The 22,927-nt window shown below is 41.5% G+C and overlaps 1 protein-coding gene across 2 annotated transcripts in view; it reads left to right on the plus strand.

Annotated features, from left to right (window-relative positions):
- The window catches only part of PCGF5 (polycomb group ring finger 5), a 120,100-nt gene that overhangs the window by 1,814 nt on the left and 95,359 nt on the right, over nt 1-22,927 (plus strand). The gene's annotated exons all lie outside the window — the stretch shown is intronic.

Consider the following 22,927-nt stretch of genomic DNA (forward strand, 5'->3'; position numbering starts at 1 on the left):
TAGCTTTTCACCCTTCACCCCAGGGACCACACCCAATTGTATTTTATTTCCCCCATAGCACTTGATCACTACCTGAAATGTTTCTACTTTTGTCTTTAAGCCCTGTTTGGACCAGAATGTAGGCTCCACTGTGGCAGGGATTTTTGCCTGTTTTGCTCACTGCTGTAACTCTACCACCTAGAACAGTACCTGGCATATATTAGGCACTCAGTATTTGTTGACTACTGAATGAATAAATTCTTTTTCCTGATTTCTTGGTAGGTCTGTCTTTGACAGTTGAAAGTCAGTGCCTTTTGTGAGCAAGGCACTAGAATGGTACAGTTTTTTCTTCCAGTTTTAATTGATTCATTTCCTCCTCTGTGCTGTTTAACTGACAGCACAAGCTGGGTTTGAGTATCACATCCTAAGATGCTGAGTGTGAAGAGAGATAAGGCATATAGAACCTTGTCAAAAGAAAATGTATTACTGTATAAGACTGTGGGTGATTAAAAATACCACCTGTGCTACTTGAAAAAGAAATGCAAGATATTGAAATGGAATCAACAAAGTCAAGTTCCCACAGTGTATTTTCACTCATCTTTGAAATACTGATAGTTCTCTATTCCTCCTTCCCCACTGTTTTCACCAACCTCAACTTTGGCTGAGGCTTGGGAAAGTCTTTAGTAAGTAGCACTTAATATGAAGTATTAATTTAGCTAAGTGAATACAAGAGGCCTTACCTCTGCTTTGTTCTTATGAATGTCAGTAACTCCACAAAAGAGTGGATAGAAAGAGTTACTTAAAATCATATTTTAAACATCTTAAATGTACTGTAAAGAATTAAAGCTATAATCAGTGATATAATGGAAGATTTCAAATATAGTGATGAATGCTACCTCCTTAGAGGATAAACTTTAGTATCCTTTTTATTATTATAAATAATAAACTTTGGAAAGTTACTAGTCAGCTTTACTCTTGTAGCAATGTTTTTACAACTCAGTACTTCCAAAGTTAAAGAAGAGTGGGCATCCAGCAGCACCCTTTCCCTACAGTAGTTGCAGTCATTTTCAAAAGCATAATCTGATTTCAAGAGTAAGCTCAGCCATCATGGAAAGTTAAAGCTAAAAGGGACCTTGAAACTACTTAACACAATTCATTCCTTTGTACCAGTCTCCTCCTTTGAGGAGACTGAGACACAGTGCGGTGACTTGTCAAGACTGCAGACAGAGCATGCTGAGATTAGGACTAAGCATTTTGACTTCTTGTTGGAAGTCCCTAAATTAGCCAGAGCTCCCATAAGTGGGGGAGATGTGATTCCTGTCAGCCCACTGCCTGCCTCCTGCATGTGAACTCTCAGGTTAAAACTTTGTTTTACTCAACTTTGTGCCCTCCCATGTACCTTGGACATCTAGGAGCTCAACAAATACTTGCTGATGGTGGTTGGGCAAATGTGTTTTAAGATGAGGAATATACTTAAGAATTGAAAAAAAAAAAGAATTGAAAAAGCATAAAAACGTATCTCTTTTCTAGATTAAAGAAGTTTTTGATAAGTGTCAGACTGTTGGCCTTAATCAACCTTAGAACGTTCTTAAGAATGAAGCTACTATTTCATTTTCACCACTTCAGTTTCAAACAAAATGGTTGTGAACCATACAACTGTGTGTGCTCACTTAGTTCGGATAATTATTCACTGGGAAAACAGTAGGAGACAGGAGTCAAAACATCTGGTAGGTCTTGCCTCTGCCACAGTGTCCAATTAGAAAAGCCTAGACTGGACAACCAAATAGAATTGGGGCTAAGCTCAGCTCTGCCCCCTAACAATAGGGTCCTCTGTAGCAAGTCACTTCACTTTTTTTTTTTTTTTTTTTTTAAGCATTCTCTCATCTCTAAGGTAGGGGTACTAGAGCCTACCTTTGAGGATTGTCCTGGGGCTGGGGTAACATTTGTCAAGTGTCTGGTGTACGCTAGGCCCATAATAAATGGTAATAGCTACAATTATGATTTCTGATTTATGTGACCTTGGGAACAGCTTCATCTCTCAAAGCTTTGGTTTTCTCAACTGGAGCATTGGTAGTTGGGATAGGACAAGGGAGGGTGGAGGAAGAGGGGAGGTTGGGAAGAATTAAATGATCCCTAAGAGCTGATCTATCTCTGTACATCTCCATAGTTTAAGGAATCAATAAAGAATGCACAATCCTCCTGCAGTATTTGTTTAAGTAAAATGAATCATATATATCCTTGAACTAACAGCAGAAATGGTTCATTTCGAGGCCTTCCTAACAATTTGGCATAATTAACTTTGATGATATTAAGTACAATTTCATTCTTTTATATGATGGATACCAATTAACTTGAATATTTCAGCCTCTCATTCAGCTTACTATAGGTTAGGACCGTGCTGTGATGGTGTTAATGCTGGGCTAAGAAGCCTATTTAGTAGGCAGTAGATCACCATCAAAGGTATTCTAAGTTTTGTGTGTTGGGGGGATGTGATTAAAGCTATGCTTTAAGATTAATCTGAGTCAGAGGAGCCATGGGTAGACCCAGTTAGGAAGCTATTAAGATACTCTCCAGAAGAGAAGCAATATAAATTAGGGTGGGAGCAGGTGGGTTAGGTGTGACACCGTAGAAATAAATGCAACTGAATTGTTGACTAATTAGATGAGGAAGTTGAGGGAGAAGTCAAAGATGGAAGCTGAGTGACTTTGGATGGCAATGGCAGGAATTGAAATGGTCGAGAAGAATCACCCGTAAAGGCACTTGCTGGTAGTGTGAGGTCAGTAAGTGTTTGTCTCATTAATGGAAGTCATGACAGGTTTTGATTTAGATATGTTCATATTTGTGTGCCTGTGGACCATCCAGATAGATGGGAGCCATTGCTGATAGAGGAAGATTGGGGCATCCTTATGAAGGGATTAAGTTGTGAGAAAGGTTCAAGATGTGGGTAAGAAGAATAAAGGGCTAGGGCAGGGCCTTGGAAAACCAATATTTGTGGGCTTGGAGGGAAACAGAAAGAGGCTGTCAGGATGCTGAGAAGAAAGAAAACAGGAGGACAGGGAAAAGGCTGGGTAAGGAAAGGCAAGAGAGGAGAATTAGTGGAGGTGGATAGGGTGGAAGACTGGGAAGAGATCTTCAGACTTCTCCAGAGACCATTGTCAGCAGCCTTTGACAATGGGGTTGGGCAGCAGAGATAAGTCAGAGACAAATCAGCCAGGTGCCTGAATGGGAAGGAAGTGGAGTGAGCATAAACCATGATTGCTCTGTGAAAAGCTGAGAGGCTAATGACTAAAAACAAAACAAAAACTAATGAGAGAGGCCTGAGAGTGTAGTGGGTGTTCATGTAGAGGGAGTGGGGAGGCAGCCCTTCGGCAGGCAAGTAGGAGGAGTAGGAACAAGAGAGAGTGGCCGTATGTCCTAATGGCCCAGAACAGTCTCTGGTTCACACCTGTGACCCCAGTTTATTTATGGGATAATGTCTGGGCAGATATTACAAATATCTGGAAAAATAATCCCTACTTTTATTCTAAAAGAAGGTCACTTTTTTGAATAATAAATTACTTGATCACTCAAGGTCATGGCACAGGTAAAGTTACTCATGGAAAAACAGGTATGACATGGAGGCAAAAAGACACAGATTTAGAAAGAGAAGTTGGTTGCTGGGAGGTAAGGTGGCTGCATCTGAAGTGGATCCGTTCCCTTCTGTTGGGAAACAAGAGCAACAACAGAGGAGACCAGCTGATTTGCTGAAAGTAAGTTGGGGATGAGGGGTAAAGTCGGGGAAGGGGAACATATCAGAAGGGGAAGAGTTTGGAGTCACTGCACATGTGAATGCCACAGGGAGCCAGAGGTGGCCAGGCCTAACAAGTGGTAGAAGGAATCTTCCCCATCTTCCTGACTCTGCAGCAATGCTCAGAAAATTGGAAGTGGGGGTGATGTATCACTGGCACTGCTGGTTCCATCTGGGTCCTTTATGGAGTAGGGAGGCAAATGAGACTAGTGCCGATGGGCTGGGAGAGGAGGCAGCAGACAGGAGGGTGGAATGTGTAGCGGTTGGTTCAGCGGGGACGGTGGAAAAGGAGAAATAGGAGAGGATGTGCAGGGGCTAGTAGCAAAGGGCACAGAGAACTTACCGGGTTGTTTATCATTATGGAGAGGTCAGTCATGAGTGACCATGAAAACTCAGAATGTCACTGAGCTTGAAAATGGTGCGGTGTCACAGCTATGAGGCAGACGGTCATTGATCTTCAGAAACTATGAGGACACAGTATACATTGTTATATATTAATTGCATATATATATTAAAGTCTGTTTTTTAAATTCTAGAATACATTTATTAAAGCCTTTCTGTACTTCAGAGTTGGAAAGTACCTTAAAAAATAGGGAAGTTGGCAGCCCCAGTGGCGCAGCGGTTTAGCGCCGCCTGCAGCCCAGGGCGTGATCCTGGAGACCCTGGATTGAGTCCCGAGTCAGGCTCTCTGCATGGAGCCTGCTTCTCCCTCTGCCTGTGTCTCTGCGCCTCTCTCTCTCTCTCCCTCTCTCTCTCTCTCTCTCTCTCTGCATCTCTATGAATAAATAAATAAAATCTTTTAAAAAATAGGGAAGTTATTCCTTCATTTAAAAAATGAGGAAGCTTAAGTTTTTTTTAAAGACTTTCCAGAAAGATTGTGACTTGCCTCATATCACAGACATGTTGGCAGAGCCAGCTCCAGAAAGGACCAGAATCATGAATCTAAGTTTAGTATTGCCCTCTAGAGCAGAAGAAGTAATTAAAAGTATCCACTGAACAAAATCTTAGAAAGCTTCCACTTGGCTTGCCTACTTATTGCAGCTAGAACACCAGTGTTTGTGGGCACAGAAACCCACAGAGGAGAGCTGTGGGGGATCAAGTCCATGTCCTCTGACTTCTAATGCAGCTGGTGGCATCTTTGAGGAGGACCCATGACAGGCAGCTGCTCTTCCCTGTGAATTAAAAAAAACAGATAAATGTCAACAGATAGACAAAATATTAGCTTAATTATTGACGAAGACTACATTGGAAGACAGAGCTTGCTACGAAGTTCAAAATGGTCTTGCGCACTTCCACCCTCATGTAGATTTTGGAACATGCAAGATGGAAGGTTTGAGGCTGTAGGGCAGAAATACCCAGATCTCTGGCTTCCATTGCCCAACTAGAGAAAAAGAGAAGGCAAGATCTCTTACACTTGGTGTCTTTCACTGAAAAACTCCATCCATTTGCAAACTGAGACTAACCAAGTTGTCCCACCTCTATAGGGAAGAATATGGTGTAGGGCAAGAAGTCTGGAATGGACAGGGAATATACCTCCTGTGGAAACCCTGTGAGTGGGAAAGAGGTGTTCTTCCCTTTGAACATAAGGTTATTGACCACTCCTAGGTTTCTTGTTTGCATTTGAGTTAAAGTAACTTCTGAGGCAGCAGGTGCATTTTTACACTAACTAGAAGTAAGCCAAATGACTAAGAATGGTCCTTCATTAGTCAGTTTCACAGCTGTACCTAGTGGAGCTCTGCTTCCTCCCTGGGGATCTCAGGAAACTCACAGACATCACAGCAGAGACCATCAGCTTTGATAACTTGTTTTTTTAATTCAGAACTTTGGAAAAATGGAAAGTTCTCTCTCCTTATAAAATGTTTAAGGAACCCTTAATTGGACATATGGCACTTGGAATTAGTGCTGATTCCATCACTATTAGTAACCTTCCTAATTACCTATTAAATTCCTCAGTTTCCTCATCTGAAAATGTCTATCGAAATTGGGTGAGACCCTGATTTAGGCACTGAGGGTAAATCATGATGACTTTTATCCCTTTATCCATGTCAGCCTGTGTAATAATTTGAGACAAGTAAGATCATAGCACTCTGTTTCATGACAAATGAAGTTTCTAACTTTCTATCCACTTCTCTTTTAACTGTTAAAACAGTAATTTTCATTATAAAATATAACACATAACTTTTGAAATCCAAAATGTGCAGTTCAATGAATTGTTAAAAAGTGAACATCCATGTAACTACTGACCAGCTTGAGAAGTAGAACGATGTAATTTTCCCCCCATGGGAATCTTTTTTGTATATGCTTGGTTTTCTTTTCAGGGAAGTCATGAGTAATAGCAGGAGGCAGTTATAACTCTTGAAAGGTCCAAAATATGTGTTCCTTTTGAGCAGAATTAGATAAAAAATGTAATTTAGTATTTTATTCTGTAGGTCTTTCTTATTTAACTATGAATTTTAATGTTTAGAACAAGTCTCCTGAGTTTTCAGCCTTAAAGATCAAAGTCTTCAGGTTAAGAGTCTTCAGATTTGTGTCTTTTGGATGGGAGTGAAAAGATTGTGATTATTTGGATGTGAGAAAAGTCCTCATGCTTAAATATGTTTTTAACTTTCCAATCATTCCTCCTTTGCTGCCTATCTTTAGCAGCAAAACAGCTAAGATTCCAGTATTGGTGATGACTGTGTGCAGTAGTCAAAGGGTCGTCTTGGAAAACACTTTACCATTATTGAGGTAAATACCTTTCAGTTCAGGCCATTGTAGGCTAGATTGAAGTAGCAAGAAGGAGTCCGTGAAAACAGCTTTATTGCATGAAACATCTGTATTTTCTTTGTTTAATCATAGTCTAGTATTCTGAATTCTTCTTTTAAGGCTAAATTAAAGAGTCAGTAAATAAAAAGTCTTTTGTGGTACACAGAAAAGGATTCTCTTGGACTAGACTTTTTATGATGAGAAAAAGAAAATGATGATAAACATTAAAATAACCAGAAAAGTGGGGATCCCTGGGTGACTCAGCGGTTTAGTGCCCGCCTTCAGCCCAGGGTGTGATCCTGGAGTTCCTGGGATCAAGTCCCACGTCGAAGCCTGCTTCTCCCTCGGCCTGTGTCTCTGCCTCTCTCTCTCTTCTGTCTCTCATGAGTAAATAAAATCTTTAAAATATAAATAAAATAAAATACAATAAAATAACCAGAAAAGTATCTCAGCTGATTTGGTGTATCTATAAAAACAGAAAATCTATTAGTGTTTGAAAAAAAATGATTAAGAAGGTTCCTCTTTTGGGGCAGTTTCTGTGGTGGTCAGATTTCGCTGTGGGGACTCCAGGTTAGCATTTGGTAGGCTGAATGTGTGTTTACATCAGCCCCTGCCCAAACCCCCTGTAATGGAGTGGATGTGAGAAGAGGTAGTAGCAGATGGGAGACATCAATAGGTTTTTGGAGGATGCAAAGCAAACAGATCTGTGCCAGTGGACTCAGAAAGTTGGGACTTAAGTGCCTCAGGGAAGTTAGGAATAGATGCTGGGAAGAAACAGCCAGTTTCTCTCCCAGAATCCCAGGAAGGCTCTGGAATGAGAGGCTCTCTTGCAGGGCTGAAGATCAGGAGGTTTGTGAAAGGGACTAGCCCCTGAGTTCACTCTCTCCATCCCATACAGTAAGATGAAGCCCTTGCTGGAGATGGGACATTTCTTTCTGGAGAAGTTGAAGTAAATTAGCTTTTCTGGATTTAGAGCTACCATGCACAAAAAAAAAAAAAAAAAAAGTAAAGGTGAAATGCTCAGTGAAAACAGGAATTTAATGAAACTCTGCATACTAAACAGTGAAACCCTGAGCTTTTTTCCTCCACCCAGTCCTAGGAGAGTGAGGTAATTACCCACCCAGGCAGGAGAGTGAAGGACTCTTCTCTGTGTATGAAGAGTGCTGAGCTCCAGAGGAAACACCTATGAATGCTGACATTTGAGGGCCCACACTGAAAAAACTGACTGACTACCCATTCTTCATAAAGTGAATCCACCAGGCCCTCTTCCCTCTTCCTCAACTCCATGAGGATGCAGCTTGCAAGTCAACTTTTTAGTACCATATTCTTGAATGCAGATAGACTCTTTCTAGTATGATGGAATGTAAGACTAATATGATGGAATGCCTCCTGGACTGATCCTCTGATGGTGTTTCTTCTCTTCCATCTTTTTGCTCATATTTCTGCTTTATCTTCTCCTTCCAATGATTTTTTTGGGCCACCTTACTTTTAATTTGTAATATCTATTTCTTATTCTCTAATGATTATTTTTATAGACTCATTCTTATTTTATGAATTATAGGTGGGCTTAGGAATATGAAATTTAATATCAGAAGAGATAGAAGTTTTAAAAGCAGTTTGCCTTTAGGAAGTGGGTGTGGGGATGGCAATGAGGCAAACCAGGCTGCTGCCGTATTTTCATGTTAAACATGGTAGTGTTCTATGTATTTTATTTATTTATTTTTAAAAATCTATTTATTTATTTATTCATGACAGAGAGAGAGATAGAGACACAGGCAGAGGGAGCTGCATGCTCCGTGCAGGGAGCCCCATGCGGGACTCGATCCCGGGTCTCCAGGATCACACTGAGCCACCCAGGGATCCCTGTGTTCTATGTATTTTAATGTAATCTGTATGAGTTAGGTTGACCGATATAAAATTAGTAAGAAAATAGTAAGCAGTGCTATTATGTGGATTAGGGAATGATTTATATGTTGCTAGAACTTTAAAAAATATACCTTAAAAGTTAAGAAGTGATGTTTTGATGTTAGACTCCTCCCTCACAACTGGGATTCCAACCCTCTGTCTCTCTCAGAATCATTTGAGGAAACTTTTTAAAAATTCAGATGACTCCCTCTGTACCAAGATTCTTGCTTACTTGGCTTTGGGGGGGTCCCTGGCAACCAGTAATTTTTAAAAGAATCCCATCAGCCTCTGATGCATGGCTCAGGCTAACTCCTAGCTAAATAGCTTGAACACCTTTGCTGCTATTATTATTATTATTATTATTATTATTATTATTATTATTCTTTAAAGATTTTGTTTATTCATGAGAGACACAGAAAGAGAGGCAGAGACCTAGGCAGAGGGAGAAGCAGGCTCCCTAAGGGGAGCCTGATGCAGGACTCGATCCCAGGACTCTGGGATCATGACCTGAGCCAAAGGCAGATACTCAACCATTGAGCCACCCAGGTGCCCCACTTTGCTGCTTCTTAAATGTTTCTTGTATTCTTCCCATTCTCTTCTATTTCTCTGCTTCTCTGTCTCTCGGCTTCTGCTGCAAATCAAATCTTTGCTCTCTCTCAGTTCTGAACTGATACACTCTATTTTAGGTCAGAAGAGTAGGAGAAAAGAAAGGGAGACATGGGAGAGGTCATTTGGATGACCATGAATAATGAGGGTGGCTACAGAGGGAGCCAATATTTGTTTCCTTTTGTTTTATAGAAACTACTTAAATTGATGACCTTATCTTGAATTGCCTCTGGAATAATTTTGGAGCTCCACTTCAAGTAAATTTGAACTTAATGTCATTTGGTTATTTCTTTACCTTCAGTGTTGCCTCTTGGGGCTAAATCAGCTGCACCCTCAGGTTGTCCTCAAGTTCTTTCACCTCCCTTGGGTTCTGTCCCTGCCTCTCCCAGCTGTAGTCTATCAGATGTTCACCAATAGCAGTATTTCCATTTTGTATCTGGGATCACCAGCAATTTTCATGGCTTTCTAGTTTTCTGTGAGGGAACTCTTGGGTGGTTATCAAGCAAGAGATGAAGGAATGTAAAAATTATATTATTTCCCAAGGGTGGGGGTCTTGTTGCATTGAACCTTTGACTACAGAGAATTTGTACATCTAAAAGAAGTGGTGTTGTTTGGAGAAGAGAAACATTTTAGACTCCAAGGGAAAAATTCTTTTAAAAAAAATCTGACAAACTTTAGGTTTATAAAAATATCAGTAATTATAGAGAGTTATTGTTTCCTCTGTACCTTTCCTCAGTCTCATTCCCTGCCTCCGTAGATTCAACTGCTTATGAATCAGGTGTGTCAGTGACTTGCTTATAGTCATTTCACATCAAGACAATGTCCTGCTCCATATAGCAATAGGACTTACCTCTAGCATTCTGTCCAGTGGTAGGGAGCTGTTTTGACTGGTGTCTGAGGGATTACTTCACATTTAGTACATTTATACAGCAAAGCCAAAGTATGATCTATAAGGTGAGGAATTGGTTCATCTCCTCAGTAAGTCTTATTTGGAGTTTGCCCACTTGATGCAAGACTCTCCTAGGCCAGTGCTTTTCACAGTTTACTGTGCACACAAATCACTGTGGATGGCATTAACTGCAGATTCCAATTCAGTCTATCTCAAGTGGGACCCGAGATTTGGCATTTCTAATAAGCTCCCAGGAGATGCAGCTGGCCTGCAGACCACACTTAAAGAAGCAAGGATCTGGCTAGTGGTTCTCAGCCTTTATTGCTTATTAGAATCATCTGGGTGCTTCTTGAACCTATCCTTTGTGATTCTGATTTATCTGGTCTAGGGTGAGGCCCTGACATGATATATACAAGTGTGCAAGTGTGTGTTTAACTCCCGAAGTGACACTAATGTGCAAATAAAGTTGAGAACTCTATTAGAATTAGAAGTTCTGCCCACATTTGTTGTGACTCATAGGTAAAGATTTTCAGGAGTGGACTTTGTAGCAATCTGGGAAACACCTGATATAGCCCTTATGATGTGGATACACTTGCTTTATGGATGTGGTCCATGGAGAAGAGACTCCTCTTGGATTGCTAGGTTCCTAAAGATGAAGTGGAGGTGGCTATCAGTGAGGGACATATCTAGGGGGAAAAAAAAGTGGCCTTTTCATTAAAATTGTCACCTGATACAGAATGAGATTTGAAGTGATGAACAAATACAAAGTTGGTGTCTCTTCATTCAGGGGATTCTATTTTCTACATCCTTTCAGTAAGAGATTATGGGAAAAGTATGTTATCAACTTTGATGCTTTATGTTTTCTCCAGAGAAGTCTATAAATTTGCTTCTTACTATTTCTATGTATATGTTTGTCTATAAATATATGTACTTGCAAAGTTTCTGCAGAACCAGAATTCTGGTATGTATTTATATTTTTCCTTTGCCAATTATTTAGAAAAGTTTATAGAGTATTTTATATGCATTTACTTTTGGGTCTTGTCCTAAAAATTTCAGTGACAGCATTCTGATGAAGGGACTGCTGTTCTCAGGAGCTTCCAATGCTAATGGCAGATTGATGATTCAATTTGCTCAAAAGTCATAGGCCTTAACCCAGTTCAAATGTTAATTGTTTTATTATTATCACAAGGATGATCCTAGAAGCAAATAATACAGTTTTATGTATATTAAAATTATGTGATTAAAATTTCTTGGAAAAAATAAGCTTTAAAATCAGTGGACTGAAGTTAAATATAATTATGCTGCTACGACATTGGAATCCTCCACCTCCCCACCTGATTCAGTCATAAAATAGGCCTTCGATTTTATTTCCTTAACATTATCTTGTCTGCTTTGTGACCACTGACTTCAGATTCTCATTACTTCTCATTCATCTTAATTTCCTCCCTGGACCTCACTCCTTCCAGTCCTGCCCCTTCCAGTTCCTCTGCCTGAGTCGTCTCTTATGGAGGTGAATCAATGGTTCTCCCTTGTATGAGGAGAAAATCCACATCTCTCGAGTGTCAGGTAGAGCCCCCAACCTGGCCCTCCCCTTTCTCCACCCTCATCACCTGTCACTTCTCTGGATAGCAGTATATTCATTCCTTAGCTGAGCTTGAGGATTGGGAGGAAGTATTGGAAGCTTGAAGAGAAAGGGAAAGGCATGAATGAGTGGTTTAGGAGAAGGGGACAGGAGATGGCCTGAGGGTTAGGTGTGACTGCTGGCAGAGGACATGGATGTAGAGTGAGGCCAGTTAGCGCGACTGCAGAATTATAGATGCAGTGGAGGTGGAGCTTCTCATTCTGCCAGGTTCTTGACTAAGCCACTCCACTTCTTGTCTTGACCTTTGTGCTGGGTCCTCCATCTACAACACTTCTTTTCTCTTCTTTGCCCAGAAAAGTCTTTCTCCTCCTTTGAGAAACCCCAATTGATACTTATCTCCTTTTTCCAGATATTCTGCCTTCATTCCTGTGGTATTTGATCATCTCCGTCCATTCTGCCCCCGTTCTTCCAATAACCAGCTGCTGGTACTGCACTTACCACACCATCTGATCACACCTGGGCCTGCTAGATTGTGAACTCAGTAAGGGCAGGAGCATGATCTTTTGATATTCCAGTTCACAATACAGAGACTGGGGCATAGTAGACACATAAAATAAATGCCATATACACTAACACAAGCTTTCTCTGTGAAGTGTTCAGAACCTACTCCTACTGGATTGCAGGTCATTTTAAAAATGAATTCCATAGTAGTATATGACATGAAAAATTTTATTGCTTTGATTTTGAATTGATCTACCTCTACTAAATATCCAAGTTAATAATTGTCCAAATATACACATATATGTACATGTGTGTATATATGTGTGTATACATACATATCCACATAAAAATAGAGGAAAGTTAGAGACCAAAGAGTATGAATAAATAGTAAATAAGACTTCATAGAGGTCTGCACAGTACACCTGGTTCATCTGTTCTCTTTCAGATGGGCCCCCTTGGCTAGTAGGGAATAGATTATAACCCTAAGAAACATATGAGTATTGAACAGATCTGTATTTTCAAGTTGTGTTGAAGTTATGAGTAGAAACATGTAGTTTTGAAAAGGTCTTTCAAATCATGTAGAAACATGGAGATGTTAACTGCCAAACAATTTCATATAGTTTGCAAATTAATAAAACCCCGAGAGAAATTGAGGGGTACCCTCTTCCTGAGGTAATGGTTTCACATTTTTTCCCCATGAGTATACAGGATGGGGGTGAGGGCTTGAGTTCTGTTGTTGTGATGTGTCATTAAAGGGTTGTGTTGTTAGATGATCTTCCCCACCTCTCTAAGCTTCAGTTTCTCTGTGGATAAAATATGAGATTTGGTCTAAATTATTACCAAGGTCATTTTGAATCATCTATGATTCTTTAAAGTTATGAAACATGGCCTGTAACCATGGTGAGGAAAGTTGATTGGTGATTCCAAAAATAGATTTATTTTCTCCTTCTGCATATTGATGCTCTCCCATTCAATAAGTCACTCCATACATTGCCATAATAAACCAATTTCTTGATTTTTCTTCTTAATGCCGAATGCTCAAAAGTGAATGAAACGTTGTCTGAAGAAATATCAAACAAGCTCTTGTCTCTTGTTTCAAATATAGATCTGAATTATCGTGCTCTTTTGTATTCCTGTTGTAGGTATTCAAAAAGCAGAAGGTGGTGATTTGGTAAATTAGAAACTATTTTGCACGAGTTCCTGCTGTCTTTTGTGTTTGTGTGAGACCCCCATTCAAAATAATGCTTTGCATTCGCCCCTTAAAATATACTTTCCTTCATTTTTACTTGTTCTACTGGCAACAAATCCATATCTGTAAAATACTTAGAGGTTTCTTCCAAGATCCTTAGATAACAGTTATTTTTATCCATTAACATATAGATAATCTCATCAGATATCATTACTTTTTCTCCCTTAGGTCCTTTGATTTCTTGATGTGTTGCATAAGAAGCCGGTCCTCAGTGCAGTGATGTCCAAAGGGCCCTCTTGGAATCACTCTGAGGTTGCAAGGTCTGTGGCCATACCATGCCCCTCAAGGACTGTCCCCACTCTGCAGCACTCAACCTGAACTGAGATCTCTTGACCTAGTTGGGCCAAATACAAGGCTGGTAGGCAGAATCTCCCTGTCTGTGAGCATCTGTGCTGGATCCAGCTCTTTGAAGCAGAGAATCAGCTCATTAAATGAACCTTTTAAATGCCTAGAGAGTTAACAGTCAAATTTTCACTCTGTTCTGTAATAATATATATCCAAAGTATCATATCTGTGTGACACTGACCCAGCTCTGTGTGATTAGATGAGTCACTTACCCTCTCTGAGCCTCAGTTTCCTCCTCTGTAATGTTTGGATTTGGTTTCTAAAATGTCTTTTTTTTTTTCCCCTTATGGCTTTGCTATCTCTCTAGCCCTAGACTGAGTGATGGCAATCAGTCACCTTAAACCCCAGGACACCTTAGTTCTTTCCAAGGTGCTTCCTCAAACCAATAATGTTCATTTTTCTACCCACAAGCCTTTGTAGAGATTTTTATTTTTTTTAATTTTTTATTTTTATTTTTAATTTTTTATTTATTTATGATAGTCAGAGAGAGAGAGAGAGAGAGAGAGAGAGAGAGAGAGAGAGAGGCAGAGGGAGAAGCAGGCTCCATGCACTGGGAGCCCGACGTGGGATTCAATCCCAGGTCTCCAGGATCATGCCCTGGGCCAAAGGCAGGCGCTAAACCTCTGCGCCACCCAGGGATCCCCTGTAGAGATTTTTAAAAGGCATCTATGAAGATTGTAGTCCATTTATTTTTTTGTACAGTTTGAGACCGGTGACTTCAACAACTCCATTGTTTTGCTTGTGTACCTGAATAATGGCATAAAAATAAGGCACACTTATTTTTGTAAAATAACCAACTTTTTATTTTTCAGCAAGCATTGCTGTGAGAACTGAGCTGGTTAGTGAGAACTGAGCTGGTTAGATACTGTTGACCTCAGCTATGAGGCAATATTAAGAAAGTTTTTGATATTTACCTATATTCCTCATTATCAGTCAAGAATCTTTGTTCTGATTAGTGTATTAAAACCACTGAAACTAAAAAACAATCTGTGGAAGTGTGGTTAGAGGATGTTTCACCTATCGATAGGATAAGTTTATTTATTCAAAAAGATAGTCACTGAGTACCTACCAGGTAGTCTTTGGATTATCAGGGAACAAAACAAACATCTTTGACCAAATTGAGTTTATTTCCTAGCAAGGGAAGAAAAAAAATAATAAACATGATAAATATTTGTTATATAGTTTATTATAAAATGATAAGAGCTATGGAAAATAGAAAAAGTTCAGCAGGAAAAAGACAATGAAAGGTGGGTGGGGAGAGTATAGATACCATGGTCAGGAAAGGAGGTGTGGAGGGCAGAATGGCCCTCAAAGACATCATGCCTTAATTCCTAGAATCTGTAGATGGGTTAAGTTACATGGCAAAAAGGACTTTCAACCTTTAATTAAAGTTACAGACCTTAAAATATGAAGACCATCCTGGACTATCTTGGGTGACCCAATCTAATCAGAGAGCCCTTGAAAGTAGAGTAATGGTTGGAATCAGAGAGATATGGCTGAGGTTGAAATGTGAGAGAGACTCAGCCCACAGCACTGGAGGGTGGAGGCATGGAAAGCATGAGGAGGAAGGAAGGAGCCTCCAGGAGCAAAGACTAGCCTCAACTGATAGTGAGGGAACAGGACCTAGGTACTACAGCTGCAAGAGACTGAATCTGGCCCTGGCCGATAATCTGGATAAGCCCGAAAGCAGGTTTTTCCTCAGAGACTTCATAAAGTAGTGCAGCCCTGCTGACACCTTGATTTTGGCCTTTTGAGACTGTGCAGTGGACCCAGCTGAGCCATGCTGTACCAGAACTTCTGAGCTACAGAACTATGAGATAATAAATAGATGTTGTTTTAAGCCACTGAATCTGTAGTAATGGCTCACAGTAGCAATAGAAAACTAATACAGGGAACAAGGAAGTTAGCCAGACTGATAATTGGGAAGAGAATCTTCCAGGCAGAGAGGACAATAAGAGCCAAGTTCTAAGGCTCTTAGAACTTGAGAGGTCAGCTTGGGGTGGTAGAGATGGAGCAGGTGGCAAGTGTGGCTGGAATTAAGAGAATAAGGGGGTGAGCAGTAGGAGATGAGGTCAGAAAGGCAACTGTGGCAGAGGGTGGAGACCATAAAGGGTTTTGGCTGTAATTCCAAATGAGCTTAGAGTCATTGCACCATTTTGATCAAAAAAGTGATATAATTTGATTTAATTGTTAAGAAGATCTTGCTGGCTACTCTGACAGTAGGCTGGAGGGGAGAAGCCAGAGACCAGTTAGGAAGTGATAGTAGAAATCCTGACACAAGATGGTGGTGGCTTAGACCAGTGGTAGCAGAGATGATGAGAAGTGGTCAGATTCTAGATCTATTTTAAAGACAAAGTGTATTTCTTTGTGACTTATATGTGAGATATGAGAGAGTAGTGAAAGATGATTCTGAATCTGGGACCTGAATAATAGGAAAGATGAAGGTGCTGTCAGCTGAGATGTGGAAAGCTGTGGGTGGAGGGAAGAATTAAAGTTCACTTTGAACATTCCATCAGTAGGTTGCCTTTTAGACATCCAATTGAAGATGCATAGTTTGGTAACAGAGTAATGACTTCCAAAGATGTCCACATCCTAACCCTCAGAACTTATGAATATATCTTAGTGTAGCAAGAGGGACTTTGCAAATGTGTTTAACTCAAGGACCTACGTGAATCCTCCTACCATTTTCTGTGGTGGTAGGAGGGAGATGTGGCTCTGGAAGAATGGTCAGAGAAATAAGGAATGTTGCTGGTTTTGAAGATGTTGGAAGGGGACCACTGGCCGAGGAATATGTAGATGGCCTCTAGAAGCTGAAGATGGAAGAGAAATGCCTTCTTTTCTAGAGCCTCGGGGGAAAAAAACAAAAAACAAACCACACAGCCTTGCCAGCATCTTGACTTTAGCCCAGTCAGGCCCATACCTGACCTACAGACTATAAGATAATAAATTTATGTTGTCTTAAGTCACTAAATTTGTGGTACTTCGTTACAGCAGCCATCGAAAACAAACAGGGTAAGCCATTGGATATAAGTCTGGAGGTGTTGAAAGCATAGAGATGGCGCTTAACACTGTGGGACTGGATGAGATCACCGATAGAATGAATAGAGACAGAGAAGAGGACAAAGCCCCAAACAGTTGGCACTCAGCTCAAGAGGTCAGGGAGAAAAAAAAGGAGTAGCAAAGCACACCAAGAATGACCAACCAAAGAGGTAAGGGCCAAATGAAGAGAGGGCAGTGTCCTGGAAAGCAAGTGAAGAAAACATATCAAAGAGGAAAGAGTGGTTGCTTATGACAAATGCCGCTGATAAGTTAGATTAAGAGTGTGGCAATGCTCACAAAAAGTTTAGTTGCAAAAGAGAGGAGCCGAGAAGGATGATCTGAGGGCACAGGTTGGCCGCCTCCTTCAGTGGGAGAGTGAGTTCTTTATGGTGCCGGGAGAGAAGGCAGAGAGTGCAGGGTGGGTAAATGTGGCCACAGGGTGTGTGGCTCCCATTGTCTCAAAGGAATGGGAAGCAGATGAGAATGAGGATGGGGAAGGTGGTTTGGGTGACTTAAGAGACCAGGGACACGGAGCAGGGTCACCTGGCAACATTAAAAGCCTGTTAGAAGTTTACGGTCATGAATTTAAAGGAGTAAATGCCACCACACACATTTGAGAAAAATGCCTCCTAATAACTATATACCTTCTCCCTCCAAAGTAAAAGAAAAAAAGCCGAATACTAAGGAAAATTTTGAGTGGAATTATACAAGAAAGCCCAGTATTTCATTTTTCTTATCATTTCTATCCCTTCCTAGATTCCTAGAAGATAGCTGGCCTTACAAGGTTATTAATATTCCTAAATTGTTGAATATGTCATATTTTTCTAAATCAAATTTAAATGCTATCCTACCTCTGAATATCAGAATGTGGAAAAATTTATAGACAATTCATTTATTTTGAGGGGGAATCCCAAAGAACAGGATTTGGACCTGGGAAGAGTTAAGAGGGGAAGAAGGAAACCCAATTTAGGGTTCATTCAGCAACTTGATCACCACTGTTGACAGCTGGGATGTGATCTCACAGGGGACTGATTGTCCAAGAACGTGCCTTAGAATTATCCAGTGGAAAGACAGAGTGAGGGAGAGGTAATTTACTTCCATGCACTTGATCCTGTTCCCTACCAGTCAGGTGTCACCCCCAGGGTGTGAAGTCCATCTCAGGACTGTGCTTATGTAGAATGCTCAGTAGGTTCCTAGAGATGAGACAAGGATACAGCTAAGGTTCCATGAGGGTGGCTTGACAGTAGTATCCTCAGGACCATGTGACTAAAGTCTATACTCATTGGATGTGTGACTTTCATCATCTTCTTGGTCACTTTTTTCCATGCTGCGTGGCTTATCTTGCCCAGTGAAGCCACCTCCTAGATGAGCAGCTGCTGAGGCTTTGTGATTCACTGGTGGGCAAGATGCAGGCCCTGCCTTCAAGTCTCATGGTCCGTTCAGGAGCTTCCAGGTTCTTCTTACCCTGTGCATGAGGAGGAGCCCTGCTTGAATCCTTTTTAAACAGAAGAATCAGATGGTACGGTTCCTGTATTAGAAGTGGACGAAGGAGTTGATTGGCAGTGTTCTGGTTATGTAATGCTGAGTGACAAGCCACTCAAAAACTTAACAGTTTAAAACAACAACAACCATCTGTCTCCCACACAGTTTCTTGTGTCGGGAACTTACAGTCTGGTTAGTGGTGTGGCCTCTCTTCATTTCACTTGGCATCAGGAGGACAAATTCAAGGGCTGGGGGCTGGGATCATCATGTATGTGGTGCCTGGTCTGGGACACCTGGTCTCCTTGAACATGTTCTTCACTCTGTGAGACCTCTCCATGTGGTCTCTCCAGCACACAGAGGCATCAAGGGAGCCAGATTTGTTAATGGCCCAAGGCGCACATCCTGAAAGAGAAAGAACCAGTGGAAAGCTATATCACCTTTTATGACCTAGTCTTGAAAGTCACATAGGATCACTTCTGCCTTAGTCACAGGCCTGCCCAGATTCAAGAGGAAGGATCATAGACCTACCTCCCACTTGAAGAGTGCCACACTGTAAATAGAGATGTGGAGTGGGACATATATGTTGGTACCACATCTTGGGAAAATAAAGTCTCACGGGTGGTATTACTATCACGACGACTGCTGACATTTATTGAGAGTTTAACCAAAGTCTAGGCATCATGCTAACTGCTGGAGGTATCCTATTATTTAACTCCTGGCAGGTGTGATTTGTAAGGTAGTCCCCTTTTACAATCAAACAGTGAGACCCAGCAAGGTTAAGTGACTAGTGTAAGCTCACAAAGAATTTTAGATTTAGTGATAAAAGGACAAATAGTTGTAAGGAGTATATTGTAGGATCTTACTTCCAGAGGGGAAACTTGCACCATTGATCCCTTGACTGACTCCTTCAGCAGTTCGGCACCACTCCTGTTCCCTCCTCCTCCTTCCCCACGTATCAGCCTGTTTTCATTTTTTTCACTAAATTTCAGTGATGTTTCCCTACACCTTTTTTCCCACTGTACATGCAAATCATTTTAGTTACATTTTTGAATCAGTGGATTGATCCTGAAATACAAGTATTATGAAAAGGCACACAAACTGATTAAAAAACAGCAATAACTTTCTGGGTCATAAATTATTGGTATGTTGAAAACCTTTACATATCAAAAGAATACATCATCTTAAACCAGTGAATCTCAAACATTTTTGTATCCTGCAGGTTGGGAACTAATATGGCTTGGAAATACTGTCTCCCCTGCCCCACACCTCTTCTTCCCTCCTGCCTTGAGAATGGCTGGCCTGTAGTACCCAGAAAGCCAAGAGTTCTGAAATCTTACTCATTTAAAACCTCATCATTGAGCACCTCACAAACACTACCACTCAATATGTATTTAATGAATGAATTCCATAAATATAAAACTTTCCAAATTACTGATGCTTCTGTCATCTTCTCCTGTATCTAGACATCCAGTTTTTAGAAATTAGAAACATACTTGGTTTTAAGGCCTTGCCTTGGTGCCTCAAAGACCTAATAATTTATTGTTTTGGCCTTACATGACTGATTTAAATATTCATCTTCCAGGGAAGCAGAAGCATTATTCTTTATTGCCTAGATTCATATTGCCAGTTATTCAGGGGCACCTGGGTGGCTCAGTCAGTTAAGTGTCTGACTTTTGATTTTGGCTCAGGTCCTAATCTGAGGATTGTGGGATCAAGCCCTGAGTTGGGCTCCATGCTCAGCAGGGAGTCTGCTTGAGATTCTCTCTCTTTCTCTTCCTCTGCCCCTCTCTGTGCTTGCATGCTCTCTCTCTCTCTCTCTCTCAAATAAATAAATCTTAAAAAAAAATAAAAGAATTCTTCAGGTTCTTCTCAAGATGATCCATTCATTCAATATATATTGATTATTAAGTGCATGACACTGGGTGAGGCCATGCGTTGGTGAGTCTATGGTAGTGAATCAAAGAGACAAAACTTGCCTGCCCTCATGGAGTTCACATTCTAGTGGGTTGAGACAGTCAATAAATATATAATTTGTCAGATAGTGAGAAGTGCTATGGAGAAAAATCAATCCAGAGAAGGGAATAGAAATATCAGTAAGCATATCACTGTATCTAGTTATGTTTCCATGGTTCCCATCTTCCCCAATTAGGAGGCCTTACAGTGGCACAGAAGGCCCTGTGTGGTCTGGCCTCTATTCTCTCTAACTTCAGCACCTGGTCTGTTCTCAGTCACCCTGGACTCCTTGCTGCTATTTGGACATCAGTATCATTCCTGTGTTTGGCCTTTCCATGTCCTTGTTCATCACCACTCTTCCTTCAGAGAACCAGAAGACTAACTCCTCATCTCTTTTTGGTCTTTGCTCAGATGTCAGCTTTCCTTGTTTGAAACTTTAGTCACCCTCCTGACCCACCCCTTGCGATCCTTACTCTCAAGAAGGTCACAGCCCAACAGAGAGGAGGTGACTGGATGCCACCAGTTTAGCAACACCGTAGGCAGTACAACATGATGGGCTTCTTCTCCAGAGGCAGTTGTGCCTGTGGTTGGGGAGACCTCTCCGACTTTCGGTGTTGCTGGGAGAATTCTCAGTAATGGCCCTGCCTACAGTCAGCACTGTGGGACTCTCCCTGGCCTCTTCAGGAGCAGTGATCCAACACTGAGCCTAATTAATGGGAATTCCCAGCATGGCACTTGTTTTTGTCATACCACAGCATAATACCTCTTATGGATTAGACATCTCTTGAGATAGAGGGCCCTCTTCTGGATTCTTTCTCCCCTGTGATTTTTGATGGGGTGTGTTTGCTTTGTTTGACCTGCTTCTGCTCCTTGGCAAGGCCATTCTTGTTTTGCTTCTCTCTCATCACCCACTGTGACTGCCGCATCTGAGTCCTCAGCTTCCAGTTTGAGTGACTCTGCTGACCTTTTATATATTTCTTGGTTTTGTCCAGAAACCGAAACTGCATCTCATACATGGCTGGTTTATATCTGCCTCATTTTATTCTATTTTTTTAAAATAGCTTTTTTACCCCTTGTCTCTACCACTTCCTGATCTTACAGCATGAACAAGAACATCCCTGCTTCCATGGGCCAAGTTCAAGAGTCTATGACTTTTGTGGCATAATAAATACCTTTTAAAACGGGATCATCACAGGTTGGGTTTTCTGGGAAGCCAACTCCAAGGTGTAGTTTAGCATTCAGCATGTTTATTGGGGGATGGGAAGGAAACAAGGGGAAGAAGGAGAAGTGGAACTGTGGTACAGGCCCTGGGATGACCTCAGTCAGCCCCAGAGGTGTCGCTGGAGCTAGCATGGCTCTTCAGAGTTGTCTTGACTTGAGTTCAGATGGCCAGGCCTTTACCCTCCAGCATCCCTAGGTCATTGCACATTGGGCCACCTTAGGAAACTATGTGACCTTGAGCAGAGAGGACCTTTGCGGCAAAGGTCATCTCTGTGGAGGCCAACAGCAGCCCCAGCAAATGTGACAAGAGGACCTCCCTGAAGGTGGGTCTAGGTGGTGCCTCTCCACTTCTTCCATGTTAACACAGATGCAGCAACAGCTCCCAGTGCTTTTGGTAAGAAGTCACTTCCGCTATTACTTTTAGTTCGTGAATGAAATTTGCTTGAAGTCACTGAAAGCATAGGCCCTTTGAGCCTGACGAGGCCACAGAGATCTTCTCTCCAGCCCTCTTATTTAATGGATGGAGAAATGGAATAATAAAGCATAGGGAAATCTCAATTTGGTTCCCCCAGAAACACCCTAAGACAAGGATTTGAAGAGTATGTGGCTCCTATGATAGGTTCTCCCCCGGAAATATCAGCAAAGAAGGGGGCAAGTGGGACAGGAAACAGAAGGAAGCCAACAAAGGTGCATTTGCAAAAGAAGTACTTCCGTGGGTACCTGGTGATCAGTCCCTTGGGTGGGGGGAGGGGGGATCTCAGGAAAACAGTGCACACACATTAAAGTAACACCATCCAAAGGGAGGGCAAAGAAGCTGGGCTATTTGTCCAGCAGCTTGCCCCATCCATCCTTGACTGAGGGCAATTTCTGGGATGCGCTAGCTTCCCTGCATCCCCAGCTCACTCAGTGATTGGGCCCAGCCTGTCCCCAGAGCCAGAGTAAAAGCCACAGGAACTCAGAAAGCCGCCTGCCCCATGGAGAGAGGAGAGCTTTGAGGATATAAGAGGGAGTGGGAGGCAGAGAGCTGGGATATAGTCCCTCTTTTTAAGAAACAGTCTGATTGGTGGGCCAGGCACACATACATGCCAGAAAGAACACAGAAGTTCATTCCCATTTGTAGCAGTTAGTGTGGATGATACAGTATTCAAAGCTGTGCCTTGCAAGAGTCAATGCTGAGATGCTGCTAAAAAGGGTTACCTCAGAAGGAAAGATGTCTTTTGTTTTGTTTTTCATTTTTAATGGCAAGTCTCAGTCAAAATTTTAAACATGGAATGATGTGGACTAAGAGGCAAGGTACGTACTGGTGATTGGTCGGGAGCCTTTGGAGTGGGCCGTCTAGTTTTTCATCCTGCTCCCATCACTCGTTGGTCATTGGATGGTGGGCATATTAAGCCTCAGTTTCCTCCTCTATAAAATGAGGACAGTAATAGAACCTAATTCATAGGATTGTTGAGAGCACTCATGAAGTAAATGATGTGAAATGGGAGGAGTTTGATAAACGTTAGCAGCAGTCATGATTATTCTTGACAGGAGAATGCTAAGGTGAGGTCAAGTGGGAACATTTTTAGGGCATGAGATTCAAGAAGCAAGAAGAGGAATGCTGTGAAGTACAACCTCTGGGAAGCTAGGGAAGCATTGGGGAAA

The sequence above is a fragment of the Nyctereutes procyonoides genome, unplaced genomic scaffold (genome assembly GCF_905146905.1).
Source record: "Nyctereutes procyonoides isolate TBG_1078 unplaced genomic scaffold, NYPRO_anot_genome, whole genome shotgun sequence".
NCBI lineage: Eukaryota > Metazoa > Chordata > Mammalia > Carnivora > Canidae > Nyctereutes > Nyctereutes procyonoides.